Source organism: Plutella xylostella, chromosome 28 (assembly GCF_932276165.1).
Source record: "Plutella xylostella chromosome 28, ilPluXylo3.1, whole genome shotgun sequence".
Taxonomy (NCBI): Eukaryota; Metazoa; Arthropoda; class Insecta; order Lepidoptera; family Plutellidae; genus Plutella; species Plutella xylostella.
The window spans coordinates 6,379,101-6,394,729 of NC_064008.1; positions in this window are offsets into that span (position 1 = coordinate 6,379,101).

Sequence of the window (15,629 nt, forward strand, 5' to 3'; positions counted from 1 at the left end):
AGTTGATATATCTACACAAATACATAGATAGATAGGTACATATTAAATATAAATATCAACACCAGAGACCCGAGTACAAATATCTGTCTTGAAACAAATATCTGCCCCAGCCGCTAATCGAACCCGGGACCTTCGGCATAGCAGTCAGGGCCACTAACCACTACACCAGTCGGTCGTCGATGTAGGTCGGAGGGAGACCCTGCTACGCTAGGTACTGAATTAAGGTACATTTTACTAGTTAACTGTTGAATTTCCAAAGCTTCTGAAAACTGGGATTTGTTGAAAGGATAATTTGATATTGGATGAAACCCCGAAACCTCACAATAGAAGATACATTACAAAAGATTCGAAGAAAACTTCTGTATAAAGGTCATGGGTTGTATCAAATTACTTTTGCTCGTCTATTTGTAAAGTAGGTATCGTATTCGGTATAATAAACCTTATTTTTAGTGAAAATATTAGGTACTTATAATATTATGCATGGCTAATATTATAAATGATAGCGATGATGGACCTATGTAATGTAAATACCTTATGTAGTTTTTAAGTAACATAACACCTAACTAAAGTAAGAGTCACTTGTCGTAAATAAAACGAATTACAGTGAAACTATAAAGTCCTGAAATTAAATGAGGGCACTGCTATCTTTCATGTAGCAACCCTATATAGCGAAACATAACTGACTTTGATACTTGAAATTTTGCCTGTTAACTTCCTACCTATTTATGTATTTAAAAACAACTTACCATGCACAAAAAAGCTCTTATACAAGCTAGAAGGTGTTAATATGAAGGCTAATAGTGAAACCAATAAATATTTATATAGATAGCGTTATTTAACTGTATAAAAAAACTGGATCTGTTGACGAAGGGCACACATAGTAAAGACATCAATTTCTCTTTTTGGACGGCCAGTTCTGTTTCTTCCAGGAGTTTGAAATATTCCATATTTTGCCCTCTTTGGCACGCTGGTCCGATATAACTATAAAATAAAATAAAAAAATCTTTTTGAGTTACACAATGCCTGCCCCCCAAATTCACACAATGTGAATTTAGTAAGTAAACAAACATATATCTTCAAGTATCAAAATGTTAAGGTTTGACTCAACTGAAACCAGATGAAACCTACAATCAGTGGTAGGTAAACAATGTTAGACTTGGGCTCTAAACCTAGGTTTATCGATAAATGAAGCGTTGGTACTAATAAAAAATGAGTTATTACAATTTGTACAATGCTACATACCCGTCATAGACGCTGTACGAGCGTAAACATCCTCCAAATTCGACAAAATGTGTCCAGCTTGATGTTCCGCTAAACATTGTATTAAAACTCGATAAATATCTTCACTGGCTTGACTACGAATATTTTTCTTCATCTTCCTAATTGCAACCAAGCGTAAATTGTTGCTTTTATCTAGATTATCCTTATAATTAATAAGAAAATTCAAAAAAACAGCCAACCGCCTATTGACATAAACAATTGTTATGACTTTTATGTTTCTTTTCTAATGGTGCCAGGCTCCTGAAAATTTTAGTTCCTCAAACATTAATTTCAGGACTTTATAGTTTCACTGTAGGTACCGATTGAATGTGGATTCAAAATTGTTATTGACCATATTTACTGAGTAAATGTTACTTTGTTTTGACTACGCGATAAGGCATATATAAATCTGTAAGTTTCATGAAATGAATGAAGTCTTTTAGAACGTTTTTTTTTTACCACGGCAGGTCTGTTACCTAAACCTTATGTATAGTTATACTTACATAATCGTTAATTAAACAGTAAGTAAGTAAAAAGAGCCCCATTTTCCCTTTATTTGCACAGTTTAGCTTACAGTGGAGGCGAAATGTTTTGTCCAATTGTTTGGAATGGACATAAAAACTGAATCAGTCGTTCCTTCAGTGAGAAGGAGGTTTCCGCGCCATTTCACTTTACAAAACGCTTAGACGTTAGTACCGAAACATTTTGGGAGGGATTTACTTGAGTAAGCTTTTGTGTTTTAATATTTTTTACGAATTGATCTCACTAAAACCCTTTGTAGGTTAGTGAGGAAATTTGAAGAGGTCACTTTTTGCGAATATACATAGGTAGGTACTTAATTAATATGGTAATATGATTGTATGTAATATAATATGTAATAAATAGGATATGACTGAGTCGGCCCAATTTAGTTTGAATTTCAAATGGTTAGTTTCAATCACTCTATTGATTTTGAAAAAATATTCAACCATTAGAAGCCAACATTAACTCACACACACACACACTCACGCCTTGTTCTAATGTACTCCCTTGCGGGGTAGGCAGAGATGCATTACTGCACCCACTTTTCGCCAGAGTGTTATGTTAGTCCCAATGTAATAGGGGGCGGGCCTAATGCCATTTTACGGGCACATCCAAGACCCGGGAACGAACATCTGTGTTTAAACAAATATCTGCCCCAGCCGGGAACCGAACCCGGGACCTTCGGCTCATTAGTCGGGTCACTAACCACTACGCCATTCGGTCGTCATCATCGCCAACATTAACTCTGATGTATAAATTCAAATTTATATCCCAGAATTCCCAAGGCATAAACCCCATTAACTGCGATGCAAAACTAACGCGACTAGAAGCACTTTTTATAATAATTATTATAAAGTTTAGCTTCCATTACTGAACAGGATATGCAATAGGCTGCAAAGCTTCTTCAGGCATACAACAATCTCCTTTGTTCACAACATTATATATTACTGTACATAAGTAAATATATAACGCAGCCACGTTATACGAAGCGACGCGAGTAATGCCGCAATTTGTACATAATTAATTTATGCTCGCGAAGCTCATAGTGAAAGTTTAAACTGCTTTTTACTAAGTATGTTTAATTTATTATTTTCTCCGTCAGATGTGCTGCACGCATATGTTTCTTTAACAGTTTGTAGTTTGTGGATAGGTGTCCATCACTGTGTTAGTTAGGTAATAGAATAGAATAGAATACTCTTTATTTGCACCATTTAAGAAAACGTTTTAAAATCACAACTTATACACGGTGTTGCAAAATTGGTATACTAAGCCGAAACCTACATGTGCAGCATGGTATATCTAAGCCCGAAACTGAAATCAGAATTTCAAAATTCGCGAAAAAAAAATATTCATTTTCCATAGTGACGTGAAATATTTTTTTCCGCGAATTTTGAAATTCTGATTTCAGTTTCGGGCTTAGATATACCATGCTGCACATGCTGGTGTCGGCTTAGTATACCCTTTTTGCAACACCCTGTATATTATAACATAGTACCTACAAAAAAAATATTATGTTCTAACCTCATCTAAAGGGGACTAATAAGTTTAAATACCCTAGCCTTTATTTATCCCAAACGTGTACTTCATAAAATATTTTTAAATACACAGTAAAATGAGAATATTCGCAGCGGTAATCAATATTTTACAAATACCTTTACGGATTTGTGTCGTTGGAATTTCAATATATCAACAAAATATGGTGAATGCATTTGATTGAATATTTTGCAAAATACTGTAAATAACTCGTACCAAACAGATGATGAAAATATTTTAATCAAGTGTATTCCTGCGATAGAAGTTATCGATTCGATGTGTAGGTAAGCCTTTTTTTACACCGAAACCAGGCAAATAACCGTAGTGTGGGTCACCCTCCAGCCTACTGGCATTAGAAACGTACAGGTAATATGTGTGAAAAACACAGCGGTGGTAGCTCAGCAGTCGGGTAAGCGCCCGCTTCTCACGCAAGAGATGCGGGTTCGAATCCCGGCACTGACATGTACCAATGAGTTATTTTAACATAAGTATAACGTATACCATCGCTCTTACCATGAAGGTAAAAAACATCGTGAGGAAACCTGCATATCCAGATCTAGCACATCTAGATATGTGAACCCACCAACCCGCAGTGGACCAGCGTGGTGGGAAATGGCCAGTCTATACCTTGGGGATATATATGCACAAAAATTCCACTCGAGAGAGCCAGGCGCAGGTACTTACACCCACCAGAGAATGGAATAGAATATGTGTGAACATGAACATCTCTCACATGGCTATCCGACTCATAAATTATCTGTATTCAAACAAATATTTGCCTCGGTCGGGGCTCCAACCCGAGACCTTCAGCATAGCAGTCAGGGTCACTAACCACTACACGATTCGTCGTTAAAAGGTTGCAAGAACAAGGCCCAGAGGACATACATTTTGGTACTCTTTCGAAGAAGACTAAGTGCCAATTTCTCCATAGTCGGTTATCTAACTGTCAGGGATTGATTTATAAATTAAACGTCATCTCCATATAAAATTCATGACAGATGTGTCAAAAGACAATTACTACTCCCTGGTTACGCTCTAACCGACTATGGAGAAATTGGCACTAAGTCCAGCACTGATATTAGCTGCTGATAATTAACTAGATAAAAGATAAAGCGACACAAATTTATTATTCATCTATTCACTTTCTACCAACACTTTGAAGCTACCACCAACGTGTATGGAAGATAGTGTTTAAATATTAAATGCACATATTACGATTCGTGTTCACAGTACAATACAATGCTAGTGATGTAACTTTAGGGTACACACCTAGAAATATAGATGTGCAGAGCCGCGAGCACAGGATTCGAAACCTCCGTTTACGTTGCGTATCGTCAAATGTCACTGTCAAAAGTCACTGTCAAAATGTAAGGCAAATTTGTTAGTTCCAAAAGTGGCATATGTTTTTTCCATATGTTTGTGTAGATTCGAAAATAGTATCGAATCCTGTGCTCGCGGCTCTGGTTTCGTCACGATGATTTCGTTTTGGGTGTTTGACTGGGTCACATACAAAAAAACTCTTCGCATTTTGTATACTATCAAACCGTTTTAAGTTCAACCTAATGACAACACTTGTACCAATGAATAAAGTCACAAATCTAATCACCGAACTAATTCAAAATAAGTGTTCAGTGTTAAAAGTGGGATGTTATTATATCGACACGTGCCTTTTTCACTGACAATACATGTTGTTCTTATATTATTAATCTAAAATTTAGAAAATCGTTGGATAAAATAAAGGTGACACATGTGAATTCAGGTTACGTTTTCGTTATCGTTACCCCAATAAAGCACATCACTAGTGACGTAAATAGAGAGATACACCCAAAGCCCTTGGGACGGGGTAATACTCGGCTCACATCCTGCTAATCTACCCCATTATGTAATACATATGTATACACGTACATATAGGTACGTATTACATATTAAGGAAGTGGGTGTAATGAGTTTCCAAGTCACGATGTAAGTACTTGGCGTGCGGTTCTGTTATATACGTTACCACTTTGTGTACTTTACTTATACAGGGTGCAGTTTTGTAAGTGATTCACTTGAAGGTATCTTTGTCGTCACCAGCCTGTATTCATCTACTACTAGACACTCATGAGATAGATAGATTGAATACTCTTTATTTTTTGTAAGTACCCAAACAGAACAACGAAATTAACAAGTTGTAACTTAATTAGGGAGCAAAAGGAGGTAATATTACTTGAAGCGATCTATGCCAGATCTTTAACAGATTCTCCCAACGATCGCTACTGTTCTCAGCTTTCCTCATACAGCCACTGCCGGCGACTTGTCTAAGGTTGAATTGAGAATCTCAATGAAAGAGAAATTCAATATTTTGGATGTTTTAAGAGTTATAAACATCATAAGTAAATAAATAGGTAGATCTAGGTTAACTGTGTCGGCCCCCCAACCCGTTGGTCTGATGATCTGCGGAAGATAGCGGGAAGCCGCTGGATGCAGATGGCGGGTGACCGTTTGGGGTGGCGATCGTTAGGAGAGGCCTATGCTCAACAGTGGACTAAGGAAGGCTGAGAGAGAGAGAGGTTAACTGATAAACTGCTTCTCTCCTCAGCTTTCACTCTGGCCCTCTACCTGTCACTCTCTCCAAAACACTAAAGGTTAACTGGAAGAAAATACTGTTTTATAGTTTTTAGTTCTCCTATATACACGTAAATTTATAGTGCAATAAAGGATTTAATAAAAATATTAAGATTGCGCTAGTTTCAATATGACGGATACATTAACCTACATTCGAGTCGGTCACAGTTCAAATTCCACCCTGTATAAATTGAAGTCTTATAAAACTTTCCTTCAATGAAGCGTATGGAAGTTAATACTTTGGCAAAGTTAGGGGTGTCGAGGTAACGCATCAACTGAACCCCTTATTATTATTATTATTGACACAATGACAACAACAATCACAAAATAAAGAAAATAATACAAAAGAAAACAAATAATAACAGCATCAAAAAGGAACCAGCTCGGCATGTGCTATAGACAATAAGGCCACAACACTGGTTTTCAGCCGTCATTGTCCAGTGATAGATAATATATTATAGGCCCCCTCTCAAGGAGCGAAAAAAAAACTTCACGTTTATACTTTATCTACTATAGCTGTTCCCGCGCGCTTCGCTTCGCCTTAAAAAGTTTTCCCGTGGGAATTCCGGGATAAAAAGTAGCCTATGTTCTTTCCCAGGGTCTATACCATATGTATACCAAATTTCATTCAAATCCGTCCAGTAGTTTTGGCGTGAAAGAGTAACAGACAGACAGACAGACAGACACAGTTCGGCTGTCCAATTTCAAAACACAGTAACAGCCAAGAGACAAAATGTTCAGGAGAGCCAAAAAACGTTTTTGTCTCTTCATTTCAATGCCCTGGTAAAACTATGATACATAATTATCTAAACGAATGTAAGCTTAAAAGAACCGGCAGAACCTAGGCTTTACATACACACACACACACGCACTCACGCCTTGTACTTATGTACTCCCTTGCGGGGTAGGCAGAGGTGCATTGCTGCACCCACTTTTCGCCAGAGTGTTATGTTAGTCCCAATGTAATAGGGGGCGGGCCTATTGCCATTTAACGGGCACATCCAAGACCCGAGAACAAATATCTGTGTTTAAACAAATATCTGCCCCAGCCGGGAATCGAACCCGGGACCATCGGCTCAGTAGTCAGGGTCACTAACCACTACGCCATTCGGTCGTCATACAATACTATTGTAGGTGGTGCTTTACATACAATACTATTTCATTTAAATATGACTAATATTGTTGCTGTAATGCACAAAAGAAAACACTAACTAGGTTTTAAATGGTTTTCTCACCCTAAAACCGCCCTCACTGACCATTTTATAACCTAGTAAGAGCCATTATTGAGTAATTTAAGACAAGTAAAGTTTATGGAAATTGCAATAATAACGTAATAATTTATATGTTTTTTATATGTTTTGGATCCTTCACATAATATAAATCAAATTTTGCAGCACTTTTAACACGACCGCACTAAGTAGGTAATAGCTGAAATACCGGCATATTTTTAAGTTTTATCTAAATGAACCAAATCGCCATATTAAGAAGGCATGTCTGACACGAACATTATTTATGGCTGCCTTAAATTAGACAATATTTCCTAAATTTTGAGCTAAAATTAGTTTACAATGTTTGAGTTTTTTTTGGTTTATGCAAAATAGGGCTAGTAGAAAGGTTCTGACGAGAAAGGTCTCTATGGCTTTTATAAAGAAGACAAAATTTCCTTATGTTCTACTTTTAATTCACCTCTCTAGGTTCAAAGATACAGGTTGTGAAATATCTGATATTTTTTCGAAAAAAGTGTTTGTAATAATGTATGCCATTTGTGACTTACTAAAATTAACGGGCAAAAATTGACCTTTGCTGACCATTTCAAAACCTAGTAAGCGCCATTGACAATTTTAAAACCTAGTAAGTCATTTTCACTTACTGTGTTTTAAAATGGTTGGTGGCTCTTACTGTGTTTTAAAATGGTTTTCGTGGCATTTTTGATTTCGCAGGGTGGAGTTACTAGGTTTTTAGAAATTTTATTTTCGTTTCTAAGCCGTTTTTTGATATTCTGACAATGCAGGAATGTGTGGAATCGCCTAAAATAATGTATAAATCAAAGACCCGTTTTTTTTTTAAAGTTGGCGCTTACTGTGTTTTGAAATTGGACAGCCGAGTTACTTTCGCATTTATAATATTAGTTAGGATTAGGATAAGTAGTCTATTTTAATTAGTCCACCTGTAATTACCTGATTAATCATCTTGCACAAACTTAGCGTCTAATGCCACAAACTACGAAATACATTATTTATTGCAACAGTGAAGCAGCTAGAGCCTCACAACGCTAACTATGCAACAAGTCAAAAATAAAGCATGATTTTTTGCTTTAACTGGTGACCCTAAATAAATGAAGAAGAATCAGACTTACGACTTCAGCATCAAATATTACTAAGAATAATGTCTTGGGGTCAGTCTCTAAATTTACATCGACATGAGAGTGTGTGGGTGCGTAGGTGCGACGTGATTGGCGCGCGGCCGCGGACTGACTTACTTTGAGTGTGAATGTGTGTCGGGTTCGTAACAACAATGAAATAGACTTACTTTACTGGTGCCTCACTTTTTAGTTAGCGAGATTACTTTCGTCTTTTTTCTACTTCCATGGGTAAGCGCTGCAGTTTTGTCATTCCGAAGCTTCAAGTCGCTGTGATTGCGTGACAATTCTGGTTCGTTCGTGTGTCGACTTAAACAAATGACCCCCTGTTGCAAAGGGAGCGTCGCCGTACTATATCCAGAGATTATCGCTACCGATGGTGAAATTAGGACACTGCAATTACTGACAAGCTATACATCATGTCCGGCTTAGTGTATGATCCGAGGGGAATACAGGGATGTATTGGAAGATGAGTCGCGTCGCAGTGTGGAAACTAAACACAACTAAATTGCAAGAGAGAAAGCGAATTTATTGTTAGCGTAACGGCTTAGTGTATATTGTTAATCTAAGCATAAGAGAGTCAATCACTTGATTTGAACACTAAGTGCCAATTTCTCTATAGTCGTTTAGAGCATAACCAGGTATTAGTGTTTGACTGTTTGACTTTTGACACAATCTCAATGACTTCAATATTAATCAAATCAAGTAATCATTATCGAATGCAATATTTTATTAGTAGGTACCTGTTAGGTTGTTATTATTTAAAACATTGAACATTATTTTACTTTTAATTTTATTGCATGTTTTTTTTGGCAAATAAATATAATAATAATAAATGTAATATAAATATGTGGGGACATCTCACACACGGCCATCCGACCCCAAGCTAGGCAGAACCTGTGTTATGGGTGTCGGACAGCTGATATATGTACATAAATACATAGATAGATAGATAATAAATATAAATATCAACAACCAAGACCCAAGTTCTTAATTTAATGTATTTAACCACCAATATCTGTGTTTAAACAAATAGTGTTAGTGTAGTATATCTTGTTAAAAATAAAAACGTATTTATCTATGGATATATACATATATATAAATATATATATATATAAATAAGTAGTATATACTCGTATGTTATGTAAATTTTAATAGTTGATTCGTATCTAGGGAATACTAAAACTATAGTGTGCTTAGAAGATATGATTTCAGCTTGTATTTTATATTTTTTATATTTATTGAGTCCCGGAGGTCTATAGGAAGGTTATTGATTAATTTTGGGATTAAGTATTCCGACGTTCTCCGGCCGTATATAATTTTTTCTTTTGGAATATTTAGTTTTTTATTGGTAATCTTTCTTGTTTTAATTTTGTGGTCTGTTTGTGATTGAATGTCAGTACGGAAGAATTGTTCTTTAAGGAGCATGTATTTCACTTGAAGGTGGATTGGTAAGGTTTTGCAGTATGTGAATAATGAACTGGGGTTATTATTATATTTTTCTTTGATGTTTATAGGCACTATTAATTTGAGCTTACGCAACTGTAATGCATGTAGGTATTTTATCTAAGTTACAAATGTTCGGCCATAGCTGCTTAATCCGTATGTTATAATCGATTCTGTTAATGATTTATATACTTGTAAGAGGACCGGAAGGTGTACCTTATTCTTAATTAAGTATAGTTTTGCCAGTAATGCGCGTAACTTTGTACATATGTTTTCAATATGGGGATCCCAATTAAAACGATTATCTATAGTAATACATCCCTATAGGTTATAAAAAATAGATTTTAATAGTATTGACGGCTAAGGTGCATACAAAAATATTGTATGTTTCATAGTGTGAGCTTAAATAATAACACTTGTATTCATTTTATCGTGTGTCGGTTATTTTTCCTACCACAAGTCTTTTATGTTATTGTTTAAAAATATAGTTTATTCAGCGAGTCCTATTCGAAAGCATGGTATTCGTAAGGCTTTGTATCTGAAAGGAATCCTTCTGTGAAAGACTTCTGTATAAGATTGAAAAGGTCTGATAGTACAGGACATTTCGTATACAAACGATGTCGATGGAGATAACCGTATTCTGTAGAGTAAAAAGGTAAAAAAGCGACAAAATCAACGGGCCTTAGGTAGTTGATTGTTTATTTTATTTATTTAATTATTTATTTATACTTTTATTGCACAATTTACAAAAGTAGATGTACAATGAGGTGGACTTAATGCTAAGAGCATTCTCTACCAGTCAACCTGCAGGAGGTTCAGGAGCAGAAAGTAGGGAAGTGCAAAAAAATAACAAAAATCACAATCAATCAATGAATCTCACAAAAAAAAAAAACCTACACAAAATCTACCATAGTTCCTTTTTATTCAATAATTCAGGCAATATACTTACCCTCAAACTCATAGAACGTATTGTAAATTTACAACAAGGTTAAAATTGACTTTGAAAAACACGAGTTTCGACTCTTTACGTCAGTGAAAAAGTTGAAATTCGTATACAATTTTAAACCTATTGTAAAGTGTCAAAAAGCTCTATAAATTTGGGGGATAGAATACAATTTTTTGCTCACGACTGTAATGTCTGAAGTAGTTTAGAGGTGTCTCGTAAGAGAGTCACCCTCTTTTCGCTGTACATTTACTAAGTGATAGGTCACAAACCGTATCGTCATTGCAAATCAACAATAAGTTAAATACAAAATAAAGCACATAATATACCTTCAAAAGTACTTAGATAAGAAGGATAACTACAACCAGAAACTCTGAAGTAATCAATCCTTTTCACACTAGAGTTATCAATTTCTAAGGAACATTCTATAACTCAATATATTTTGGAAGATCCCGTCCATAGAAAAAGTAACGAAATTTAAACTCAATTTGTGGATTTTGGAGCACAACCACCAACCCTATCTGTACACTACCTACCGTGCTCAGCTCGCTGCCATGACAATACCAACTCGAATGCTTTGCAATACAGTACATATTAGGGTGTAAGGTGGCAGCACTCTGATACGACAGTGACAGTGATTTCTAGTCGGATTGACGTTAAAAAATGCTCACAGATTTTTGTAAAAAAGTGACAAAAATAAATTGTATATAAAACTGACAGATAGTATAGTCAGATATATATAGTAGTCATTTTTAACGATATGGGTTGAAACAATAACAACAGCTGGTAATGCCAACGATTGCAGTAGACTTTATTTTGAATATAGTAGTAGATTTATCTCCGGGAACCAACCTAGTAAACCTAGTAATCTTAGTAGGCAAATATAAGAAAAAAATTATGAATCTCACATAGCAAGAGCCGGCTGTAGCAGAAACTATCCTGAAATATTCGACAGAAAATGTACAAAAGAGTCAGCAGAAGACAACGTAAGGTGTTCTCGCTTTTGTCAACTATAAAAACTGTATTAATAATTTTTACCTTTTAGGGCTGATTTTTCAATGGTCAGATAAAAAATATCTAAGGAATAATTCTGATGCTGTCGCGTTAGAATGTTTGTATGTGACAGTGACAGCAACAATTTTATTCCTCAGATAACGTTTATCTGACTATTGAAAAATCAGCCCTTAATAAAATAATTAGCCTGTCTTTTCGTTTTAAATCGCGTTAGAGTCCAGAATAGGGACGTAGGTTGTGGTGACTGTCGTTTCTATTCAGTTAATTCAAACTTTTGCGCCAATCGCAAAATTCTATTTGCGAGTTTTTCAATTGCATTCCGTTTTAGTTTCGCAGAGCTGCTACCGTAGCATTTCTATCTTTTCGTAGAGATGAAGTATTCAAAACGACAAACCTGAAGGGAAATGTATAGTTTTATAATTAGGTAAGTATACAGTACAATATAACTTTATTGAAGCGTGACGAGCTCAAGGCTAGACCACCGAGAGCCATATGCTATAATGTTGTCGGAGGAGTGCTGACTTGCCGTCAATGCGGTCGCACTTTCGTCAATAAGTTAGGCTATAACAGCCACCAGAGAGCACACGAGAGAAGCTCGCAGTCACACTGACCGAACACGGTCTGGAGAATATATATAGAATATATTGAAAAACATACAACATGGAAAGAGTAAGCACAATTATAGGCGGCCTTATCGCTAAAAGCGACCGGCATTACATTGTGTTACAGTGTGATAAAAAGGGTAGTATATAATAGTAAGCCGAAAGGGGGTGATATGTTGCAATAAACGTCCGATTCTTGCTCTGATCAAATGAACTTAGCAAATTAAGTAATTAATTATAGGTATAGGATACCTATGATTACAGGATACCGTACATTCTTATGTACGTTAGGTATAGCTAAATTAACATAAATATCTTCAAAAATTATTTATGTAAATGTACCTTTGTAATGAGTGCAGCTATGCTGATAGTACTTATCTTCGAAATAATAAAACGTTTCGTCTTACGAAGAGTTCATATAGGAACATAAACATTTACGAAGAAGCTCTCTAATGGACCGACACAACGCTCTTTTAAATAAAGTAAGAAAATGGAAATGCAGAAGATTCTTCCAAGCAAAATGATTACTTGGGGCTGCACAAATAAACATACATACTTACGACCCATATTTTTCTTGAAATAATGTTATTTTTGCGGCTTTTCCCCGACGCCTGGCTCAGTGAGGTTTTTTTTATTAATATTTTAGGGTTCTTGGGGAATATAAGAAAATGGATAATGGTGTCCAATACTATAAACTAGTAGTCAGGGTATATAGGATCTAAAATGACTAAGGCTGAAATTTAACCCTGCTACCTACTTACTAGTCAAAGCTTCCATGATCTATCTACTAGGTGTTGTAAAAGAGGTATACTAAACCGAAAGGGGGTGACTCAGGGGGTCATTTTGAGCAACTTTTGTTCTAAGACTTTCAGAAATACGCGAAAAAAAAACTAATCTAAGAGATGGTTACCGTACGGAACTCGCCGCACATTATATATATTTTTTTTCACAATTTCAATACAAACGAAAATTAAGACGAAATTGAGTTTAGGTATGTAAGTAGATTTAGTTATACTATTGGATAAAATTATGATTACATTTTGAATTTTGTTACGAAAAAATGTTTCTTCAGTTGCCTGTATGAGATTGCTCTAGTGGTAATGTTTATAGGAAATTAAGGGATAATTGGAAATTAATTTATGAGCACTTTATTGCACATTTTAAAAGTGAAAAAAACACACATGAATGAACCATCCTAAACGCCTAATAAAAGTGTGTCGTAATTCATTTTAAACCGCCTTAAACGTTTATTTATTTATTTATATATCTAGCTGAATATGCACATAAATTCTAGATTATCGTCCATTTGGAATATTGGGATAAATTATTATGAATCTGAATTGTTCTTTCACTATAAATGAATGTCAAGGTTACCTCATGCATATTTTCAGTAGAGCAGTAAATTAACGAATGATTTTCTGTACAGGGTTATTTGCAAGTAGACCTGATCCTTTCAAGAGGTGATAGAAGAAGGCATTTCCAGTCGATTATACCCTATAATGCATTATCCGAAACTTAACCATTTCTAAGATATTTAATATTTAAAGATTTTTTGAATTTTTGCCAAAAATTCATGTTTGAAACCGAAAATAAAAAAACTAGCCATATTTCAATACTTTTTTTGTTTGTTTAGCATTAGTAACATCTTAATAAACTAATTAAAATAATCAAATGTGCAATATTCGACTTAAAAAAGACACAATACCTCAAAATAGATAAACATTTTAAAAAAATATTCAATACCTAAAAACAAATATGTTAAATTAAAAAAGAATTTCATATAACAATTTTTTGTGCACTTCAGCTTAAAAACATTGTCAACTTATAAGCTTTCAAATGAGATATTTCAATATCAAATCTATTTAGATATCACCAAGATATGGCCAAAACAATCAGAGAAGGCGGAGAAAACTCAACAGGGGTTTCCATACTAAAGTGAACTGGACTGAAAACCATCACACTTTTTAGGGTTCCGTAGCCAAAATGGCAAAAACGGAACCCTTATAGTTTCGTCATGTCCGTCTGTCCGTCTGTCCGTCTGTCCGTCTGTCACAGCCGATTTACTCGGAAACTATAAGTACTACAGTGATGAAATTTGATGGGAATATGTGTTGTATGAACCGCTACAAAAATATGACACTAAATAGTAAAAAAAAGAATTGGGGGTGGGGCCCCCCATACATGTAACTGAGGGATGAAATTTTTTTTTTGATGTACATACCCGTGTGGGGTATCAATGGAAAGGTCTTTTAAAATGATATAAAGTTTTCTAAAAAACATTTTTCTTAAAGTGAACGGTTATTGAGATATCAGCTCTCAAAGTCGTAAAAAGTATGTCCCCCCCCCTCTATTTTTATAACTACGGGGTATAAAATTCTAAAAAAATAGAGGTGATGCATGCTAATTAACTCTTTCAACTATTTTTGGTTTGATCAAAGTATCTCTTATAGTTTTTGAGATAGGTGACATAATAAGTTTATTATATTTGCTGCTACGGAACCCTTTGTGCGCGAGCCCGACTCGCACTTGGCCGGTTTTTACCTTTAAATTGCGCTAATTTTGTTAGTTTATCTGTTGAATTTTCTCCGCCTTCTCTGATTGTTTTGGCCATATCTTGGTGATACCTAAATTGATTTGATATTGAAATATCTCATTTGAAAGCTTATAAGTTAACAATGTTTTTAAGCTGAAGTGCACAAAAAATTATTACATGAAATTCTTTTTTAATTTAACTTATTTGTTTTTAGGTTTTGAATATTTTTTAAAAATGTTTATCTATTTTGAGGTATTGTGTCTTATTTAAGTCGAATATTGCACATTTGATTATTTTAATTAGTTTATTAAGATGTTACTAATTGTAAACAAACAAAAAAAGTATTGAAATATGGCTAGTTTTTTTTTATTTTCGTTTTAAACATGAAATTTCGGCAAAAATTCAAAAAATCTTTAAATATTAAATATCTTAGAAATGGTTAAGTTTCGGATAATGCATTATAGGGTATAATCGACTGGAAATGCCTTCTTCTATCACCTCCTGAAAGGATCAGGTCTACTTACCAATAACCTGTATGTAAAAAAACAATAGGTATTCACAAAATTAAAAGCTGAATTTTACAGTTTTCAACACTATAATTAACACTAAATCGCTATTGCTGGCTGCCAGATAGGGCATTAAATTCTAACGGTCCACTAGCCGTTACTAACAGTTAAAAACGGGGGCAGTAGTCTATGTTTTAAACCTATAAAAAGTAATATAAAAATGAATCTTTATAAATTTTACTTTATTTATTTTTAAAACATTAATTTATCATTTGAACACAATATTTAGGTTTTGAGTTGGTAATAT